Here is a 20898-nt window from a genome sequence, read left to right as displayed (position 1 = left end):
CGGCTTGGTCTGAAGAGCATGTGTGTCAAGTTTGGTGACGATCGGACAAAATTTGTGACCTGTGAAGTTTTAGTTTCACTTTCACTAAAATCCAATATGGCGGAAAATCCATCATGGCGGAAAATGACGTCATAGGGTGCATTGAACTCGGCTTGGTCCAAGGATTCCATCGATACCTCATTTTTGACAATCGGCCATACAGGTCAAAAGTTACGTGCATGAACGCACGTCCAACTTTGGCCTATTGGTGGCGCTAGAGTGCTCTAGGTGCCATCATGAAACTTGGTGACATTAATCATGGGACTGTCCCTAATCAGTGTGCCAAATTTCAAAACTTTTCACCAGACGGTTCTATGGGCTGCCATAGACTTCCATGGCGGAATAATAATAATAATAGGGAAGAAAACATAGAAACACAATGAGGTCCTCGCAGCTTCGCTGCTTGGCCCCCAATAATAAGAACAAATAGAAACACAATGGTTGCCTCGCAGCTTCGCTGCTTGGCCCCCAAATATAGCTGCAAGCAGCAATGAGGGGGCCAAGCAGTGAGATCAGCAGGCCAGATTTGCCATGTAAGTCAATGCCGTTGCATCAGACATATAGCCTTAAGCAGTCACAGCAAGTTCCATGCCATACAACCCAAGATTGGCTGAGTTACAAGGTCAAGTTTCACATCAAAACATAACTGATTTTGTGGGGCTGAACCAGGGCTGAGTGTCGCCGCCCCCTCCCCCAGCCAGCCCACCGCCGCAACCGCCCCTGCCCATCCCATCCCGTCCCACCCTTGCACGCACACATTAGAATGAACTAGATGGAACTTGCTGTCATCAGTTTCACATCAAAAATAAAAGATTGACTGAGATATGATCACACTTGCTGTGATTTAAACACAGAGGTCAAAAATTGACGTCATAGGGTGTGTGGAGGTGTGAACTCAGCTTGGCCCAAGGATTCCAATGATACCTCATTTTGCCATTCGGGTCAACAGGTCAAAAGTTACGTCGGTGAACAGAAGTCCAACTTTGGCCTGTTGGTGGCGCTAGAGCGCTTGAGGTGCCGGCATGAAACTTGGTGAAATGAATTATTGGACTGTCCCCAATTAGTGTGCAAAATTGTATAACTTTTTACCAGACGGTTCTATGGGCTGCCATTGACTTCCATTGTAAAATAATGCGCATCAGCAACTACTGGCCAAAATTCATTTTTGTCAATTACGGAGCCCCCTAGAGGTCAAATGTCACCAAATTTCTTGAGCGTCCTTCCGATGTGGTCTTAGGTACATGTACTAAGTTTGGTTTTGATACATGAAAGCGTTGCTGAGATATGAAATCACTTCCTGTTTGGCGGCTTCGCCGCAAATTTTGATTGGCTGGTACAGGCCAAAGCTTCTGTCAATTGTTCCAGAAAGCAAGGCATTCATCAGGCATGGTCTGAAGATGGTCTCTGCCAATTTTGGTGAGGAACAGATGAAATTTAGGACCTGCCAAAACTTTTTCGTGTTTTTGATTTAATCCAATATGGCGGCCGAATCAATTACGATGACATCACAAGTTGGCTTGGGTCGGCCTAAGGATCTTCAACAGTAGTACCAGACACCATTAGTGGGTTTCAATTCTAAGCACAACTGCTGCTACAGGCCAAAAGGCATGTTTCTTAATTACAGCGCCCCCTAGAGGTCAAAGGTCACCAAATTTCTTGAGCGTCCCCCTGATTGGGTTCTGAGTCCATGGAATAAGTTTGGTTATGATAGATCAATGGGTTGCTGAGATATGAGCTCACTTCCTGTTTGGCGGCTTCGCCGCAAATTTCGATTGGATATTACGGGTGAACGGTCATAGTTCCGAAGACAAAACACCACAACTTTTGTGAGGCTTGGTCTGAAGATCATGTATGTCAAGTTTGGTGACGATCGGACAAAATTTGTGACCTGTGAAAAATTAGTTTCACTTTCACTAAAATCCAATATGGCGGAAAATCCATCATGGCGGAAAATGACGTCATAGGGTGCGTTGAACTCGGCCTGGTCCAAGGATTCCAATGGTACCTCATTTTTCAAAATCGGGCCAACGGGTCAGAAGTTACATGCATGAACGCATGTCCAAATTTGGCCTGTTGGTGGCGCTAGAGCGCTCGTGGTGCGGACTCGAAACTTGGTGAAATTAATTCTGGGACGCAGCCTAATTAGTGTGCCAAATTTCACAACTTTTCACCAGACGGTTCTATGGGCTGCCATAGACTTCAATGGCAGAGGAATAATAATAATAAGAAAACTAACAATAACAATGGGTGCCTTCGCAGCTTCGCTGCTTGGCCCCCAATAATAAGAAATCATAGAAAAACAATGGGGCTTCGCAGCTTCGCTGCTTGGCCCCCAAATATAGCTGCAAGCAGCAATGAGGGGGCCAAGCAGTGAGATCAGCAGGCCAGATTTGCCATGTAAGTCAATGCCGTTGCATCAGACATATAGCCTTAAGCAGTCACAGCAAGTTCCATGCCATACAACCCAAGATTGGCTGAGTTACAAGGTCATGTTTCACATCAAAACATAACTGATTTTGTGGGGCTGAACCAGGGCTGAGTGTCGCTGCCCCCTCCCCCAGCCAGCCCACCTCCGCAACCGCACCTGCCCATCCCACCCCGTCCCACCCTTGCACGCACACATTAGAATGAACTAGATGGAACTTGCTGTCATCAGTTTCACATCAAAAATAAAAGATCGACTGAGATATGATCACACTTGCTGTGATTTAAACACAGAGGTCAAAAATTGACGTCACAGGGTGTGTGGGGGTGTGAACTCGGCTTGGCCCAAGGATTCCAATGATACCTCATTTTGCCATTCGGGTCAACAGGTCAAAATTTACGTCCGTGAACAAAAGTCCAACTTTGGCCTGTTGGTGGCGCTAGAGCGCTTGAGGTGCCGGCATGAAACTTGGTGAAATGAATTATTGGACTGTCCCCAATTAGTGTGCAAAATTTTATAACTTTTTACCAGACGGTTCTATGGGCTGCCATTGACTTCCATTGCAAAATAATGCGCATCAGCAACTACTGGCCAAAATGCATTTTTGTCAATTACGGAGCCCCCTAGAGGTCAAATGTCACCAAATTTCTTGAGCGTCCTTCCGATGTGGTCTTAGGTACATGTACTAAGTTTGGTTTTGATACATGAAAGCGTTGCTGAGATATGAAATCACTTCCTGTTTGGCGGCTTCGCCGCAAATTTTGATTGGCTGGTACAGGCCAAAGCTTCTGTCAATTGTTCCAAAAAGCAAGGCACTCATCAGGCATGGTCTGAAGATGGTCTCTGCCAATTTTGGTGAGGAACAGATGAAATTTAGGACCTGCCAAAACTTTTTCGTGTTTTTGATTTAATCCAATATGGCGGCCGAATCAATTACGATGACATCACAAGTTGGCTTGGGTCGGCCTAAGGATCTTCAACAGTAGTACCAGACACCATTAGTGGGTTTCAATTCTAAGCACAACTGCTGCTACAGGCCAAAAGGCATGTTTCTTAATTACAGCGCCCCCTAGAGGTCAAAGGTCACCAAATTTCTTGAGCTTCCCCCTGATTGGGTCCTGACTCCATGGAATAAATTTGGTTATGATAGATCAATGGGTTGCTGAGATATGAGCTCACTTCCTGTTTGGCGGCTTCGCCGCAAATTTCGATTGGATATTACGGGTGAACGGTCATAGTTCCGAAGACAAAACACCACAACTTTTGTGAGGCTTGGTCTGAAGATCATGTATGTCAAGTTTGGTGACGATCGGACAAAATTTGTGACCTGTGAAAAATTAGTTTCACTTTCACTAAAATCCAATATGGCGGAAAATCCATCATGGCGGAAAATGACGTCATAGGGTGCGTTGAACTCGGCCTGGTCCAAGGATTCCAATGGTACCTCATTTTTCAAAATCGGGCCAACGGGTCAGAAGTTACATGCATGAACGCATGTCCAAATTTGGCCTGTTGGTGGCGCTAGAGCGCTCGTGGTGCGGACTCGAAACTTGGTGAAATTAATTCTGGGACGCAGCCTAATTAGTGTGCCAAATTTCACAACTTTTCACCAGACGGTTCTATGGGCTGCCATAGACTTCAATGGCAGAGGAATAATAATAAATATAGCTGCAAGCAGCAATGAGGGGGCCAAGCAGTATAGGCCGGAATAGCCACGGCGACAAGATAGAACTCAGCAGACACCCGCGATCAACACTTTCAACAAGTGTCACATCAAAACATAACTGACTTTGTAGGGCTGAAACAGGGCTGAGTATTGCCACCGCCTCCGCCAGCCAGCCCCCCCACCTAATCAGCCCTGCCCGTTCCACCCCGTCCCGCACCGCCCTTCCACGCACGCATTAGAATGAACTGGATGGAACATGTTGTCATCAGTTTCACATCAAAAAATAAAAGATTGATAAAACACATCAGCAACTACAGATGAAAATGCAATATTGCTAATTGCAGCACCCCCTACAGGTCAAAGGTCACCAAAGTTTTTGAGCGTCCTCCTAATGGGGTCATGAATATATGTAGTAAGTTTGGTTATGATACATGGCAGGGTTGCTGAGATATGAGCTCACTTCCTGTTTGGCGGCTTAGCCATCAATTTCGATTGGCGGTTACGGGTGAATGCTTTTGTCAATTGTTCAAGAGAGCAAGATATTCATAGCTTATGGTCTGAAGATGGTCTGTGCCAATGTTGGTGAAGATCAGATGAAATTTGCGACCTGTGAAAACTTTTTGATGTTTTTGATTAAATCTAACTTGGCGGCCGAATCAATTACGATGACATCACAAGTTGGCTTGGGTCGGCCTAAGGACCTCCAACAGTATTACCAGACACCACTATTGCATTTTAATTCTAAGCACAAAAGCAGCTACAGGCCAAAAAGCATGTTTCTTTATTACAGCGCCCCCTAGAGGTCAAAGGTCACCAGATTTCTTGAGCGTCCACCTGATTGGGTCCTGAGTCCATGCACCAAGTTTGGCTTTGATACATGCAAGGGTTGCTGAGATATGAGCTCACTTCCTGTTTGGCGGCTTCGCCGCAAGTTTCGATTGGCTGTTACAGCCGAATGCTTCTGTCAATTGTTCCAGAAACCGAAGCACTGATAAGGCATGGTCTGAAAATGATCTCTGCCAATTTTGGTGAGGATCCGCTGAAATTTGTGACCTGCGAAAATTTTTACGTGTTTTTGATTAAATCCAATATGGCGGCCGAATCATTTACGATGACATCACAAGTTGGCTTGGGTCGGCCTAAGGACCTCCAACAGTATTAACAGACACCAGTAGTGCGCTTTAATTCTAAGCACAACAGCAGCTACAGGCCAAAAGGCATGTTTCTTAATTACAGCGCCCCCTAGAGGTCAAAGGTCACCAGATTTCTTCAGCGTCCCCCTGATTGGGTCCTGAGTCCATGTACTAAGTTTGGTTATGATAGATGAATGGGTTGCTGAGATATGAGCTCACTTCCTGTTTGGCGGCTTCGCCGCATATTTCGATTGGCTGTTACGGGCGAACGGTTTGAGTTTCGAAGACGAAAAGGAATAACTTTTGTGAGGCTTGGTCTGAAGATCAAGTGTGTCAGGTTTGGTGTCGATCGGACAAAATTTGTGACCTGTGAAGACTTTTTAGTGTTTTTGATGAAATCCAAAATGGCGGAAAATCCATCATGGCGGAAATTGACGTCATAGGGTGCGTTGAACTCGGCTTGGTCCAAGGATTCCAGCGATACCTCATTTTTGACAATCGGGTGAACGGGTCAGAAGTTACGTGCGTGAACGCACATCCAACTTTGGCCTGTTGGTGGCGCTAGAGCGCTCAAGGTGCCGGTATGAAACTTGGTGAAATTAATCATGAGAATGTCCCCAATCAGTGTGCCAAATTTCAGAATTTTTCACCAGACGGTTCTATGGGCTGCCATTGACTTCAATGACGGAAGCGTAATAATAATAATAATAATAAGAAAACATAGAAACACAATGGGTGCCTTCGCAGCTTCGCTGCTTGGCCCCCAATAAGAAAACTAACAATAACAATGGGTGCCTTCGCAGCTTCGCTGCTTGGCCCCCAAATATAGCTGCAAGCAGCAATGAGGGGGCCAAGCAGAGAGTTTAGCAGGCCAGATTTGCCACGAAACTGAACGCAGTTGCATTAGACATATAGCATTAAGCAGTCACAGCGAGTTCCATGGCAAACAACCCAAGATTGGCTGAGTTACAAGGTCAAGTTTCACATCAAAACATAGCTGATTTAGTGGGGCTGAACCAGGGCTCGCCGCACCCTCCCTCAGCCAGCCCACCGCCGCAATTACAGAGCCCCCTAGAGGTCAAAGGTCACCAAATTTCTTGAGGATCCGAGCCCCAGTGTTCAATATGCCGTTGACTACGAATTGGCCAGATTTATTAGCCTAGTGTCCCCCATTCATTTGTATGGAGGGCGGGACTTAATCACTCTCTCCAGTTATATATAATACCCCCATGTGTGAAACAACATAAGCTTCAATCAGATGTGTTTTCAGATATATATTGGGTGCAATAATGGTGTGACTGTTACCAAATGTTGGAGCCTATGTAATGCCAATAAAATACAAATATTTTTGTCTGACTTTATCCTTTATTCACATTTCTTTTTTTTTAATCATGCAAATTAGGCCTACCACAATTTATGCAGATATTGCCTGATTTGCTGAGTCTGGATATGAGATTTCAGCAGGGCCGTAGTCACCATAGACATTGAGGGGGACGTGTCCCCCCCAATATTCAAATATGACCAAAATGTCCCCCCCAATATACGGACATAGAAAAATAAAGAAAGAATAAAGCGCTATACTAGGCCTACAGGAAACCAACACGCATCTGAAATGTAATCAAACGTAAATAACGCACAAATTAGTGACCTATGGTTCCAGAGTAGCCTACACCCCTGAGTGGTTTGTCCTGGTGATTTTCCGTTTTTCGTTAGTGGCGTGCGCAATCAAAAGCTTCCATTTACTGCACCCTACTGCGGAGGTAGGGCTGTCAACAATATCGCAAAAGCTACCGGTACAATTTTCACAAAACTTCTTGGAAAGGTGTAGCACAGGCTAAGGAAATCCCATACATGTTTGGAGCCGATCAGACTGAAAGGGAACATTTTCCATATTGTAGCCTATTCTCGCAATGATAGCGAAAGTGAAACGTTTTATTTTAAATGATGAATTTGTGCAAGCCTGTGTCATTTCTTTCACGTCTTTCAACATAAATAATGCCTTCATATGCTAGTAGTAATGCCAGAAATGACCTTTTATAGGCCTCTTAGAAATGATTGTTGCATCTTGCATATTATTTAGATGCGCACTCAATCGCGCATCCATGCAGGCAAAACGTGATCAAATGTGGCGACGGCACACAAGTTGGGAAAAAAACTTTTACAATATGTGATAGCCTACAGTTAATGTGACAATAACCAAAGAAAGGAATTTGCACCTCCATTCACCAATTAAAGGCTGTAGTAGGTCTAGTGTTTCTACATGTTGGCACAAAACGTCATTTCTGTCAGAAGCCAGTCTATAATGCATACAGGGGTAACAGTAACATGAGGTGAGTCAGACAGAAGAGGGGCCTGTCTTAGTAGCCTATTCCTGAATCCTGTCCCTTTCAAACTACGTTAAAATTGTGTGATTAGCCACCAGCATAATAAAATCTAAATTAGAAGACAAAATCTTATTAGGCTCCAAACCTATGAGTCTAAGCCCTGTGTCCAGGGGTTCATAATCCATCCATCCATGCCATGCCTATGTCCGTCAAAAGTTTGGAATAACCTAATTGACTGACCTAACTAACGACTTGTTTGTGATTTTTAATAATATTTTTGCAATAATAATATATTAATATAATATATTAATAATATTTTTTTAATAATATTATTGACCCCGCCACAGATTTGGTCCCCCCCAATGTAGCCTAGACATCATGACTACGGCCTTGAAAACTTGCAATACAACAATGATGTTTTTTACGATAGTAAATAAGTTTCATGGTAGTTAAGTTTCATGGTGATATTTGTTTTTTAACCTATCACCTGTAATCTCTAACCTTTCCATCAAATGTATTTTGTGTTCTGTGTGGAAATATTTTGATATCGAGAATGGCAAATGAAGTAGGGACTTTTATTGTGACGAGTATCATCCAATAACTCGTCTGTGACATCTACCATCTTTCTTTTAGCTGACTACAACTGTCGAGGTAAGACGCAAAGTTAACATCTCCAGAAAATGAATTGATATGTCTGTATATTTGGTTTTGAGCTACTTATAACAGAATAGCCACACAAAAATATGAAAATATGTCTAGCTGAGGTGTATCTGGAGAGCCACCTTTGTTAAATGTGTTAGCAGCTAACGTTTTAGTGTCACACTATGAACGACAAACGTTAACGTTAAAGTTAGGCAGACAGGAAAGGTAGCGATTGTGTAAAAATGAATTAGGAACTTTAATAGCCTAACGTTACATAAAACATATTATCCTACGGAAGCAGGCAATGTGTTGAGAACTGGCCGTTATCTCATGAAATACGTTGTATCGTCGAATTAAGTTCACATCATGCTGGCATGATGCTTCACGCCATGATGCAGGCTAACGTTAGGCACGTTTGATTGTGAGCAATTAACTTTGTGGTAACGTTAACGTTAACTGAACTCATTTTGAATAACTGTGTTAAACGTTAAAACGAAAACGTTTTTCGGTACTATAACCTTGGTTGAGTTTTGGAGTCATGTCTGATCTTGAAAGCCGTGTGGAATGTAAGTTAACCTTAATGTTAGCAGAGCCCGTTTAGACATTCTCTGCTAAATCAGAGACAGACTTCTAGCAGCTATAGCTGAAGGGAGAACATAGCAAACCCGTACGAGTTGATTAAGCATTAAACAAATGTATGGCTCCGTTTCATGTACACCGTGTGTAAAGGCAGGTAACTATGTACAATTCTTAACAAATGAAGTAATTTAATTGATCTTAAACAGAAGATGTGAAGTTATCCTAGGTTAAATTGGTCTTGTTTGGGTGGAATGTGACTGAGGCTGCTAAAATCATAGCTATGAATACGTAGGTTACGGCTAAAATACTTTTACAATTACAAGCAAAATCACTCGTTTGTAAGCTCAAAGTACATATCTATGTAATTGTAAATGCTAAGTTTCATAAACTATATATGTTAAATGTTTTCTAGATTTTGGATTCCTTTTTGAGCAAGTTAATTGAAGGTAAGTGTTAAATGTTTCAGGGCTTTTATATACAACTTCTAGGGAAATTTTGAAACTTTTATGCTGCATTGCCTGCAAAATGTAAAACCGTAATGCTAGTAAGAAATATGCCATATGTTGATCTGGAATAATTACAGCTGTGCTCGGCCTTGTGTATGGCATTGAAATGCCTTACAGTTCTGGACAGAAAAACTAGTATATTACACTGATATGCGCTGATTCAGAGTAATTTCTATGGCCTCAGAGTAGAAAGTCATGAGAATCACTGCAGGGACTCCTGCAGTAGTTTTCAGTGGTGATGTGTGATATTATTTGGGTTATGGATGAATGTGGTGTGGCATGCATATGAAAGCAAGGAAGGAGGATTTAAGAGTTGTAGAGGGAAACATTACTGCTGTATTGTAAGTTAATCCTAACATTTGGTTAATAGTCTGATTTGTATACCGGGATGCAGGTTGAAGTGGGTTGCTGGGCTTTGGACAGAGATGCTCACGTAGTTGCTCATCCTGAGCTTGGATTAGTTTTATTCTTGTCTCGTATGCTTTGTACTTTAGGTCAAGAATGTGTATGCCTAACTAGGGTGTAGCTGTAAATGTGTGCAATAGGTTCCATTTCATGGTACTTGTGTGTAGGCCTAGTGGTATGTAACAATCCTCCAGATGTCAATTTGTTTAGCAGATTAATAATAGCTATAAAGCTACATATCACCCCTTTTGATAAATGCAGTGTGGCCTACCCTAGTAGGAAGTGCAAAACGAAAGTAACATTTGCCTACTGCCCCCATCAAAGCAAATATTTCAAAAAAATATAAATATCCTTGATTAGACTATGTTGGTTTTTGTGGAAGAGAAAATTGGCGTTAGTCCTGGTTTTAGTAGTAGTGGGCAGTATGCAGTCAGAGGTCACCATAGGCATATTTGGATTTGCTACGGATGGATTCACAAATAAATAAACTACATTTGGCAAGATACTTGATATACAGGCTAAATGCAAATGGGCTACGCCAATGCATTATATTTTACATTAACAAAATGCAGAAAAATAGAACGGATTGAAAATAAAGTAGGCAGGTATGTCAGTCATTTTTATTCTTCACAATTGGTGTACTGGCATGTTTAACTGTTAGCTGTAGTGCAATGTTACATTATGTGTAAGTTTTTTTCCTTTTTTTGTTTTTTTCCTGTGCTCTTAAATCTTTTAACTTGGGCGCATAAGTGTTCCTGGAATTTTTTTTTTTAAATGTAGAGCCCTGTCTTAAGTTCAGAAGTTAAAGAGTCTTTATGATGTAAATATGTACATTGTTATTGCCTGTTTATCAGAACTGATGAAAGTATTAGTGCTAACTGTATGAGATTTCTGTTTTCTGTGTGTTTTGCAGATGCCGCGTCCAAGCAAGCGGTCCAGGGTGGCCAAGAAGAGAGAGGCTGACTTGAGGTCCACTGAGGTCAGGCTGTTGAGCTTTACTATATGTCCTGATGTATTATGATTGTGTGTTTAATAGGAAACATGTAATGTTGGACACATTTGATATGTTTGTCCCAATTCTTATTTACAGTAGTTTTTATGTTTGCTTGAAATATGCCGCTTACATGTTGAATGTATTTGATTTTAATGAAGGATGTGCTGCATGTCTAATTTAAAGAAGTTCTTACATAGATCTACGTTTCTCAAGGTGACCAAGTATTGTCGGTACAAAAAATGAAAACGTTTGTTTTTACCGGTAGCTGCTGGTTGTAGCAACTCGAGCTAGGAAAAACTGATTGTTTTGACTTTGTTTCATACCAACAGTACTCAGTGACCCATGAGAAACGGAGACCTATGTGAAAACTCGCCATATTTCCTTTTAAGAAGTTGCTGAATATTTATGATCTAAATATATATACATTACTGTTCTGAAAGTATGAGTATATTAGTTGCTTTAATGATGAAATTATTAAAGAAGTATGATATGTTAGACTTGGTAACCTTATGATGGGTTTTCTGTGTTACAGGTGCCGAGCAAGAGGTCCCCGGTGGCACAGGTTGACTTGGTCTCCTGTGACGAGGTTGGGCGTCCTCGTAAAAAAGCCCACACACAGTCTTCGGACGCTATACAGTCTTCGGACTGCCAGTTACAATGCCAGTTACAATGCCAGTTACAATGCCAGTTACAGTCTTCGGACGCAATACAAGCAAACTCTACCAACTCTCAAACAAACTCTACCAACTCTCTGAATATGTGTCATGACAATAATGCTACTGATTGTTGTTCTTTGAATGAATCTGTTGACTTCCCAGAGAGATCTGTGCTGATGGGGTCTTTTCATCAAGGCCATCTACGGTTTGGAAATGTGCGCAACAAGCAGTGTGGTGCCATCAGCTTGACTGCTGTTTTGAAGTCCAAGATGAAGAACGTGTGGAGCTGGAAAACTGGAGATCTTGATGATGTTTTGATTAAGGGAACTGTTCTATACAGGTCAATGAGCGCACAGGGTAAAATAAGAGACCATGGAAGGGGTTACATTGCTGTGTCTGAATTACCTAGGCAATATGAAGTGTGGAATTGTGATTTTGCAATAAACTTTGCTGAATCTTACACTGGATTTATTCACGTTGATGACTATGACCATGCTTTGCGTGATGTTGCCATGCCTTTTGATGTAGCACTGCAGCGGGCACTGTTTAGCAATGATGCTTGTTTGTTAACTATTTGTGCTAACACATGTGCTGTAGTGAATGCAGGAGCAAGGTTTGCCTTTGTTGATTCACATGCAAACAGGAACGTCAACCAGAAAGGTGAGAGGACAAGTTGTGTTGCATACTTCAGCTCTATACACTCCCTGGTCACATTTGTTTACGACTTTGCGCGATCTTTTGGCGTAAGCACACCACGGTTTGAGGTAACTGGAGTCACAGCAGTAACTCATGCTACCACCCAGATGACTGACTCATCCAGCTGCACAACGAGCTCTGCTAACTGCTGTCCGCTCTACAGTGATGCTGTGAAAGGTAGGCCTAAAGTGTACCAACGGCAGGAATTTGTAAGTGGGTTGCATAAGCCACCAAAGGTTGTAGGAAATGCCACAAATTGCACAGAACAGTTGCAGACAAAACGAGACTCAAATGCCCGTTCCAATGTAAGCAACAGAACACACTACAGTGATGTTTTGAAAGGAGTGCCCGGTAAGGATGTTAAACAAAACGTTTGCAGACCTCTGTATGTACATGAATTTGGCGTAACTCTGAACAGAGATCGTGCATCAAAGGACGAAAACAGAAGCTGTGAGTGTAATGTAAAGAAGCCAGAGACCAAACAGGATAAGCAGTCATTCAATGAAAGTACAACAGACGATGTCATTCTTGTCAATGTAGAAACACACAAACAGTCTTTAAAGCGTAATCTGCAGGCAACTGATGATGTCATTATAAGTGATGTAAGATTTCACAAACAGGTTTTTAAACCTTTAACTCGTCATGACCAGGATGCACTGTGCACATGTTTAGATCTTCAAAATGAAAATGTTGATTTAGGCCTAATGGCAACCACTGATCTCGATGACATGGGATGTCCCTGTAAGATAAGAAGCATAAAACCTGACGGGAATTGCTTTTACCGTAGCCTAGCCTTAAGCATTTGTCACAATGAAGACAAGCATTTGAAAATAAGACGGGCTGTCGTGAAACACCTTCAGAGAAACAGCACCAAATTTGAAACATATCTGAGGGATGAATACACATCTGTGCAGGACTATGCGAGTAAATCAAGAATTTACTACTGTGGTTCATGGGCAAAAGAGATTGATATTTTTGCTGCTGCTGACTTATTGCAAACAACTATCTTTACTTTCAATGATGGGAGATGGAATATGCATAGACCTACAGACTCACAGACATGTAGAGATAATTGCATTTATTTAAATCACACTGACAATCATTATGAGGTTGTAACATGTGTTAAACACAAAGATGCAGGACGTTGCTCAGGAATATGCCAGCCTGTAAAGATTGATGACAAGTTGAGGTCAACACGAAAACGAAAGCTGAATGATGAATCAGAAAATGTGAAAGCGAAGAAAGAGCGACGTCGATACGATGACAGTGATTACAGAGAGAGAAAGCTTGCCTGTGCTCGTAATAAATATATTTCTGATCCTGAATATAAAACATTTAAGTGTGACTACTCTAAAATGAGATATAGGAAAAATGCTTCCTTTCAAGCAATGGTACGCAAGTATTCTAGTGTCAAATATAAAACAAACAAGAACTTTCAGACTCGTGTCCGTGAGTACTGTAAAGCCAAATATAAGACAAACAGGCCATTCCAGAAACTTGTCCGTGACTACAGTCATACAAAATACAAGAAAAACATTGGATTCCAGAACAAAATTAAAGAGCATAATAAGAGGAGGTATCAAGAAAATGAAAACGTCCGTGTAAATAAAATCAAAAAAGGTTGTGAGAATTATTCAACATGGCAAAAGAAACAGGGAGACATTCATTTGGCTATTGATCATTTTCGTCAGGAGGTCAGCCGTGGTCCTGAATATGTATGCTCAGTCTGTCATCGTTTACTCTTCAGGAAGCAGGTGGTTGAGTGTAAAAGACATTGCTATGAAAGCAAAGGAGCAGAAGTGGCTGCATTGGCTAATAGATGCATAACATTGCAATATTTACATGCCTGTGATGTTGAATGTGAACAGAAATGTCATTTGTCTGATAGTCCATCAAGCAAATTATGGATTTGCCATACATGTCATAGTAAAATTCTTGGAGGAAAACTTCCTGAAGAGAGTGTCACCAACAACATGCATTTGGATGATATACCAGCGGAACTTAAATGTCTGAACTCTTTGGAACAACATCTCATTGCACGTCACATTCCCTTCATGAAGCTGTTGTGTTTGCCTCGAGGCCGCCAGAGAGCTTGCCATGGTCCTTGCGTCTCTGTTCCTGTTAATAACGCAAATGTGACAAATATACTCCCAAGAAATGAATGTGATGACAAGATGATAAGAGTGAAACTGAAACGCAAGTTGACATATAAAGGTCATTACGAGTACATGTATGTCCACACTGATCGTGTCAGAAATGCACTGAGGTATTTAATGGCAAACAATAAATGGTACGGTGATGTGACTATGAATGACGAATGGGTAAACTCTCTGAATGGCACTGACCAGCACGAGGAAAGTACCAAACAGGAAACACCTGCTAACAGTGATGATGACAATGTTCCTGAAGAGCAAGCAGAGGAAGATGTGACTTATATCAAAGATCAGAATGGGCTTTTGTCAGATACATCATTACAACCTGTCGATCTGGGTTCAGAGATCATTGATCAGAATTTTCAGGATATACTTAATGTGGCACCAGGTGAAGGTAACAGTCCAGTGAGGTTGCTGTCCGATAAAACCAATGAGGCAAAATGTTTCCCTGTTTTGTATCCATCTGGTGGACCTACATTCCATGATGAAAGAGAGTCCAAAATAACTCTGTCAAGATACCTGAATACACGCATTCTGAATGCAGATGGGCGTTTTGCACAGAACACAGACTTCATTTTTTACGCTCAATACATATCAGAGGTGCATCAAGTTGTATCTGGTGTATCAGTGGCATTACGCAAAGGTGGTGGCAACTCCTCTCTGAAAGACGCATCACCAGACATGTTGTTGAACTCAGACTCGTTGGGTAAAATATTGCGCAATGACGAAGGATACAAGTTCTTACGAGGAATTCGTGGCACACCTCCATACTGGATGTCAGTTCAGAAAGATTTATTTGCCATGATAAGACAACTCTCCATACCCACGTTCTTTGCATCTTTTAGCTCTGCAGATTTGAGATGGCCTGAAATGCTGAACTCTATTCTAAGAATAGAAAGTAAACAAACGTCTGTTGACGATCTTGACTGGTCAGACAAATGTGGACTCATACGTCGAAACCCTGTGACAGCGGCAAGAATGTTTGATCACAGATGGCATTGCTTTCTCCGTGATGTAATCATGTCGCCAGCAGAACCCATAGGGAAAATAAAGGACTACTTTTATCGTGTTGAATTTCAACAACGTGGTTCTCCTCATGTTCACTGTCTTTTTTGGGTTGAAAATGCTCCCAAGATTGATAAAGAGAGTGATGATGAAGTGGCACATTTCATAGATACATACATCACTTGTGAGATTCCACCAGAAACAGATGCAGAGCTTTACGAGGTTGTGAGCAGCGTACAGAGGCACAGCACAAGACACTCTAAGACTTGCCGCAAGAAAAACACAGTGTGCAGGTTCAACTTCCCACGACCACCATCAAGCTGTACTTTCATCACAAGAGGCGGTAACTGTGAGGACTTGAATGGCAATGATGACAATACAAGTGCGAGTGCAATAATAAAGAATGTTAAAACTGCGTTGACCATGCCTGACATGAATTTTGATACAGCAGATGCATTTTTTGAGTCTCTTGGGATATATCAAGGTTTGTTTGAAAAGGCGTACAACATATGTTCCAAAAAGAAAAGCATTGTCCTGAAACGAAGTCCTGGAGACATTTGGGTGAACCAGTACAACAAAGACTTACTCCGTGCTTGGCAAGGCAATATGGATATCCAGTATGTCACAGATGCCTTTTCAGTTGTAGTCTACATACTGTCGTACATCACAAAAGCAGAACAAGAAATGGGTTTGCTCTTACAACGTGCCCAAGACGAGTCAATGAATGGCAACCTTGATGCAAAAGCAGCATTCAAACAGCTTGGAGGTGTATACCTACACAACAGAGAAGTTTCAGCCCAAGAGGCAGTGTATCGATTAACACACATGCACTTGAAAGAATGCTCTCGCAACGTACAGTTCATTCCAGTTGGTGATAATCCTGTTAGGATGAGTTTACCGTTGCATGTCCTCCAAACTAAAGCCCAGTTCCAACAGTGTAATGACGAAAGCAGCATTTGGATGACCAATGTGATTGAGAGGTATAAGAGCAGACCTCAGAATGAGCAGTTTGAGGATTTATGCCTGGCCAGTTTTTGTTCTGAATACAGAGTTCTACCAAAGTCACAGGTTCCGGCTGAAAGACATTCACATGACATTGTACAGCTCAACAACAACTGTGGCTTTGTGAAACGAAGGACCCGAACTGAACCTGCTGTTGTGAGATATCCCAGATTTTCTCCCACAAAAAACCCAGAAAAGTACTTCCATTCGTTGCTGCAACTGTTTTTGCCTTACTATGAAGACTGTCACCTCAAACCGCCCCAGTTTGATACATATGAACATTTCTATAAAAATGGTGCAGTGAAATGTGGTGTTGATGTTCAAAGAGTGCAGTCGATTGTGGATACCAACAAAGCTTTATTTGAAAAAGAAAGTGATGAGATTGACAGAGCTAAACAGTTGCTGGAAGACAAAATTGATTTAGAAGATGCCTGGGCTCAGATATGTCCTGAAACAGAAAGGGAGCGTCTTCGTTGTTTGGATCTGATGAAAGAAAAGGTTGTAGATGATGAAGGTGATGATGATGACAAACTCATTCCTGACCTGACAGCAAACCCACAGACTACATGCACTTTGGAAACAAATCATGTGTCAATGCCCAGACAGGATGCATTGCATTTATTGCGATCATTAAATGAAGAACAGTCTGCCATATTCTATGCTGTTCGTAAGTGGTGTTTGCAGAAACTGTTTGGACAAAATCCTGAACCGTTGCGATTATTCATTACTGGTGGAGCAGGAACGGGGAAAAGCCATTTAATCAAAGCCATACATTACGAATCTACCAGGCTGTTGTCACAGATTGCTGAAAATCCTGAGGATCTCACAGTGCTTCTAACAGCACCTACAGGAGTGGCTGCATATAACATTGGTGCTGCAACAATTCATAATACATTCTCCATTGGTGCAAATGTCAAACTGCCATATCAACCACTAGGTGATGAGAAAGTAAATTCTTTGCGAACCAAAATGGGCAGCTTGCAAATTCTGATCATTGATGAAGTGTCCATGGTCGACCACCGTCTTTTGGCTTACATTCATGGTAGACTGCGTCAAATCAAACAAACTGGTGATTATTCCTTGTTTGCAAAAGTTTCCCTGATTTGTGTGGGTGATTTTTTTCAACTCAAGCCTGTGAAAGGCACGCCTCTTTTTGCTGAAAACAAAGGAGCCAACCTATGGGACAACAACTTTGAGGTTGCAGAACTGACTAAAGTTGTTAGACAAGAAAATGCAGCATTTGCGGAAATGCTTAATCGTCTCAGAGTCCGTAAAAAGAACGAACCTCTCACCGACCGTGATGTTCTCACATTGAGGCAGCGTGAAACTGGTGAGGAATCTACAGACATTCATGTGTATGCTACAAATGCGGAGGTTGATGAGTATAACGTGAGGAGACTGCAAGAGACCTGCCCAGACGCAATCAGCATACGTGCTCAAGACTTTGTCCGAAATCCCAAAACTGGAAGAATGGAACGGAAAGTTGGCTTTCACACAAAAGTTTTCAACTCTTGCTTGCCTAAATGTGTTTCGTTGGGTGTTGGAGCAAGGGTCATGTTGAAGAAAAACATAGATGTGTCTGATGGCCTTGTCAACGGAGCATGTGGTACAGTCGTGGAAATCATTCAAAGTCAACAAGATGATGACATGCCTGCAGCTATCCATGTGGACTTTGAAGACCCTAATGTAGGAAAGATCCAGAGGTCAAAAGCAAAAAGGGTTTCTGAACGTTCAACAATAGTGGAAGTGCAAGAGGAACAAGTGGCTAATAATGGTGGAGTACGAAGGCAACTGCCGATTAGCCTGGCCTGGTCAGTAACTGTTCACAAATGTCAAGGGCTTACTGTTGAAAGGGCTGTTGTGTCACTCAAGAAGATCTTTGCTCCAGGCCAAGCATATGTTGCGTTGAGTCGTGTGAGAACTCTCGATGGGCTGATAATTGAGGACTTCAAAGAATCTGCCATATTTTGTGATAACAAAGTAGATTCAGCTATGAAAAGCTTGCCTGAGTTTAACTTTGGAATGTCTGTTTCATCCAACATGAACCCTGTGTGCACAGTAGCACTTCACAATGTACAGAGTTTGAATGCTCACATTCAGGATATTCAATGCCATAAAGCCCTCATGAATGCTGACTGTATTTGCTTAACAGAGACATGGCTCAATGTAGACACTGCAGAAGAGCCACACCTTCCAGGATATGTCTTCAAACACAATCCGAGGGGAAACTGTTACGATGACTCCGAGCCAGCGTTCGCTGCACTGAAACAACAACAAAAAGGTGGAGTTGGTGTGTATTGCTCAGAGAACATTGACATCCAGGTGTTGATTCCAGAAAGATGCAATTTGGAATGTCTGTATTTTGAAATACCTCATGCAAATTTGACTGCTGCTGTGTTGTACAGGCCCAGCTCTTATAAGATTGACATGTTTCGAGAGCAGTTATTACAGGTCATCTTTGAACTTGAGATGCATCCAGGGAGAAAACTCATCATGGGAGACTTCAATGAGGACATCTTCGTATCTTCCACTATTCTCAAGTTACTGGAACAGCATGGATACAATCAGCATGTGCAAGCATCTTCAACTGAAAAAGGTACATTAATAGATCATGTTTACATTAAAGGCGCAGAACATGTTGTTGTTGAAGTTGTGCAGACATACTACAGTTTTCATGAAGCAATACTGATCTCGCTGTTGTAATGTGTTCTGTGATTAATGATATTTGTGTTTGAATAGGTAGGTATTTATTTTCTGGCTATGTCATACATGTCATTATGAATTTACTTCATATTCCGTCCGCTAAGTGGGGTTTAGATGGGTGGGTGGGTGGTGGCAAGGAGAGAGCATACACTGGACGGCTCCTTGCAGGGGATGGGAGGGGTATAGGGGCCATTTTCCAAAAGAAGTTGCAAATAACGGTAAAGATATATTGATGAATGTGTAAATATCAGAAAGCAATACAGTTTATTTATGATCAATTTATGTTGATTTTTTATGTCAATATATCATTCCTTAATTGTCTGAAGCATTTTAGGCAATGTCTTTACTGTTAACCCTCTACTGCATGAATTATCACCTATACTAAAATAAAGGTTGAATGTATTTTTTCTTAAAATGGTTTGAATAATGAAATTAAAAAAAAAAAAAAAAAAAAAAGTAAAGGGGGGTAGTTGGTAAATTGTTGCCATGTGACAATAATCAGCAATCGTGAAAAATGCTGTAAAATCCAATTGTTCTTTAAACTAAATTTAAGCTAAATTAAGCTTACATTAGTTATGCTCTGATAAATCCAGTTAATCTAACATAATACAAATTTAACTATATTTTGGGCAATAAAGTGCTGATATTATGCTAAATTGTCATAGTGTAGTCCGCCTTGAAAATATATAGCCTTCCTATAGGGACATAAAGTAATTGTTTTGATCAAAAACAGTTTATATTAAATTATATTAAATAATGTCATCATTTGGATTACTTTATTTCATTTAGATGACTTTAATTTTCCAAATTCATAGAGTTTTATTGCAGTCAGAGCACATATTCAACTGTAGTGAGACCACATCATTGAGCCCTCCCCTTCAGAAAGTGTGCAAATCCATGCTATACACACAGAAAGACATAGGTATCCTTCACATATCCCCCTGACAGACTTCGCCTGCCCTGTAAAGCCATGCCTCATCCATATCCGGGGTCCCAAATACAAGCGTCAACCTAACCAGTGCGGTTCAAACTACAGGCACATACTGGGCATGCCTTGGATGGCTCCACAGCAAACAGTCCACTTCTTACACCATTTATAGTGAGAGGAGAGAAGGGTCACCCCTTTTTGCCCTTGAACTTTGGGCCTCAGGTGCTTGGGTGCTCAAGTATGCAGAGAGAAGTTTGGCTGTCCCTGAGGAGAGGGAAGGCTTGAAGGAGCTCCGGTATAAGGTCAGACAAAACCTCGCCAGGCTGAGGAGAGTGGAGAGGATAAGAAGGAGGAGGAAGAGAAGAGAGAAAGAGAGAACCAACTTCATCAGAGATCCCTTCAAGTATGCCTGACAGTTGTTGGACAAGAAGAGAGGCGGCAAGCTGAACATCAATAAGGAGGAGCTGGAGCAATACATCAAGAGCCAGTACAGTGATGGCAGACGGACATCACAGCTGGGTTCTCTGGAGTATGTACCACAGCCAGCCCCTCCAACCTTACCATTCGACATTTCCCCACCTAAGTTGCCAGGGCTGAATGGGCTTCCCTACATGCTCTATAAGAACTGCCTGCAGGTAGTCAAGGCACTGTGGAAGCTAATGAAAACAGCTTGGAGAAAGCAGCAAGTCCCAGCAAAGAGTGGCAACAAACTGTCTTTCCCAAGGAGCAGAACTCTCAAATCATCAGCCAGTTCAGAGGCATTGTCTTGTTGAACGTAGAGGGAAAATGTTTCTTCTCTGTTCTGGCAAAGACAATGACCAACTTTCTTATGGCAAATGGGTACATCGACACCAGCTGCCAAAAGACTGGAATCCCTGGCTTCCCAGGATGCATTGACCACTCTTCTCTGATTTGGGATCAGATCTAGCACGCAGGACAGAAGAGCGATTTGCATGTGGTGTGGTTAGACCTGGCTGATGCATATGGCTTGACTTTGCTTTGGAATTCTTCCATGTCCTGGGTTGTGTAAAGAACAAGGCCT

At 41.9% G+C, this 20898-nt stretch overlaps 1 long non-coding RNA gene across 1 annotated transcript; it reads left to right on the top strand.

The window, feature by feature from the left end:
• Positions 1 to 8024: 8024 nt before the first annotated feature.
• LOC121690495 lies at positions 8025 to 11829 on the top strand. The gene is made up of 4 exons (XR_006025093.1): positions 8025 to 8238; positions 9221 to 9254; positions 10633 to 10698; positions 11246 to 11829. It is a non-coding gene; the product is annotated as an uncharacterized LOC121690495 (long non-coding RNA).
• Positions 11830 to 20898: the final 9069 nt, after the last annotated feature.

The sequence above is a fragment of the Alosa sapidissima genome, chromosome 18 (genome assembly GCF_018492685.1).
Source record: "Alosa sapidissima isolate fAloSap1 chromosome 18, fAloSap1.pri, whole genome shotgun sequence".
NCBI classification, from domain to species: Eukaryota; Metazoa; Chordata; class Actinopteri; order Clupeiformes; family Clupeidae; genus Alosa; species Alosa sapidissima.
This window is presented reverse-complemented; position numbering and strand designations above follow the sequence as displayed.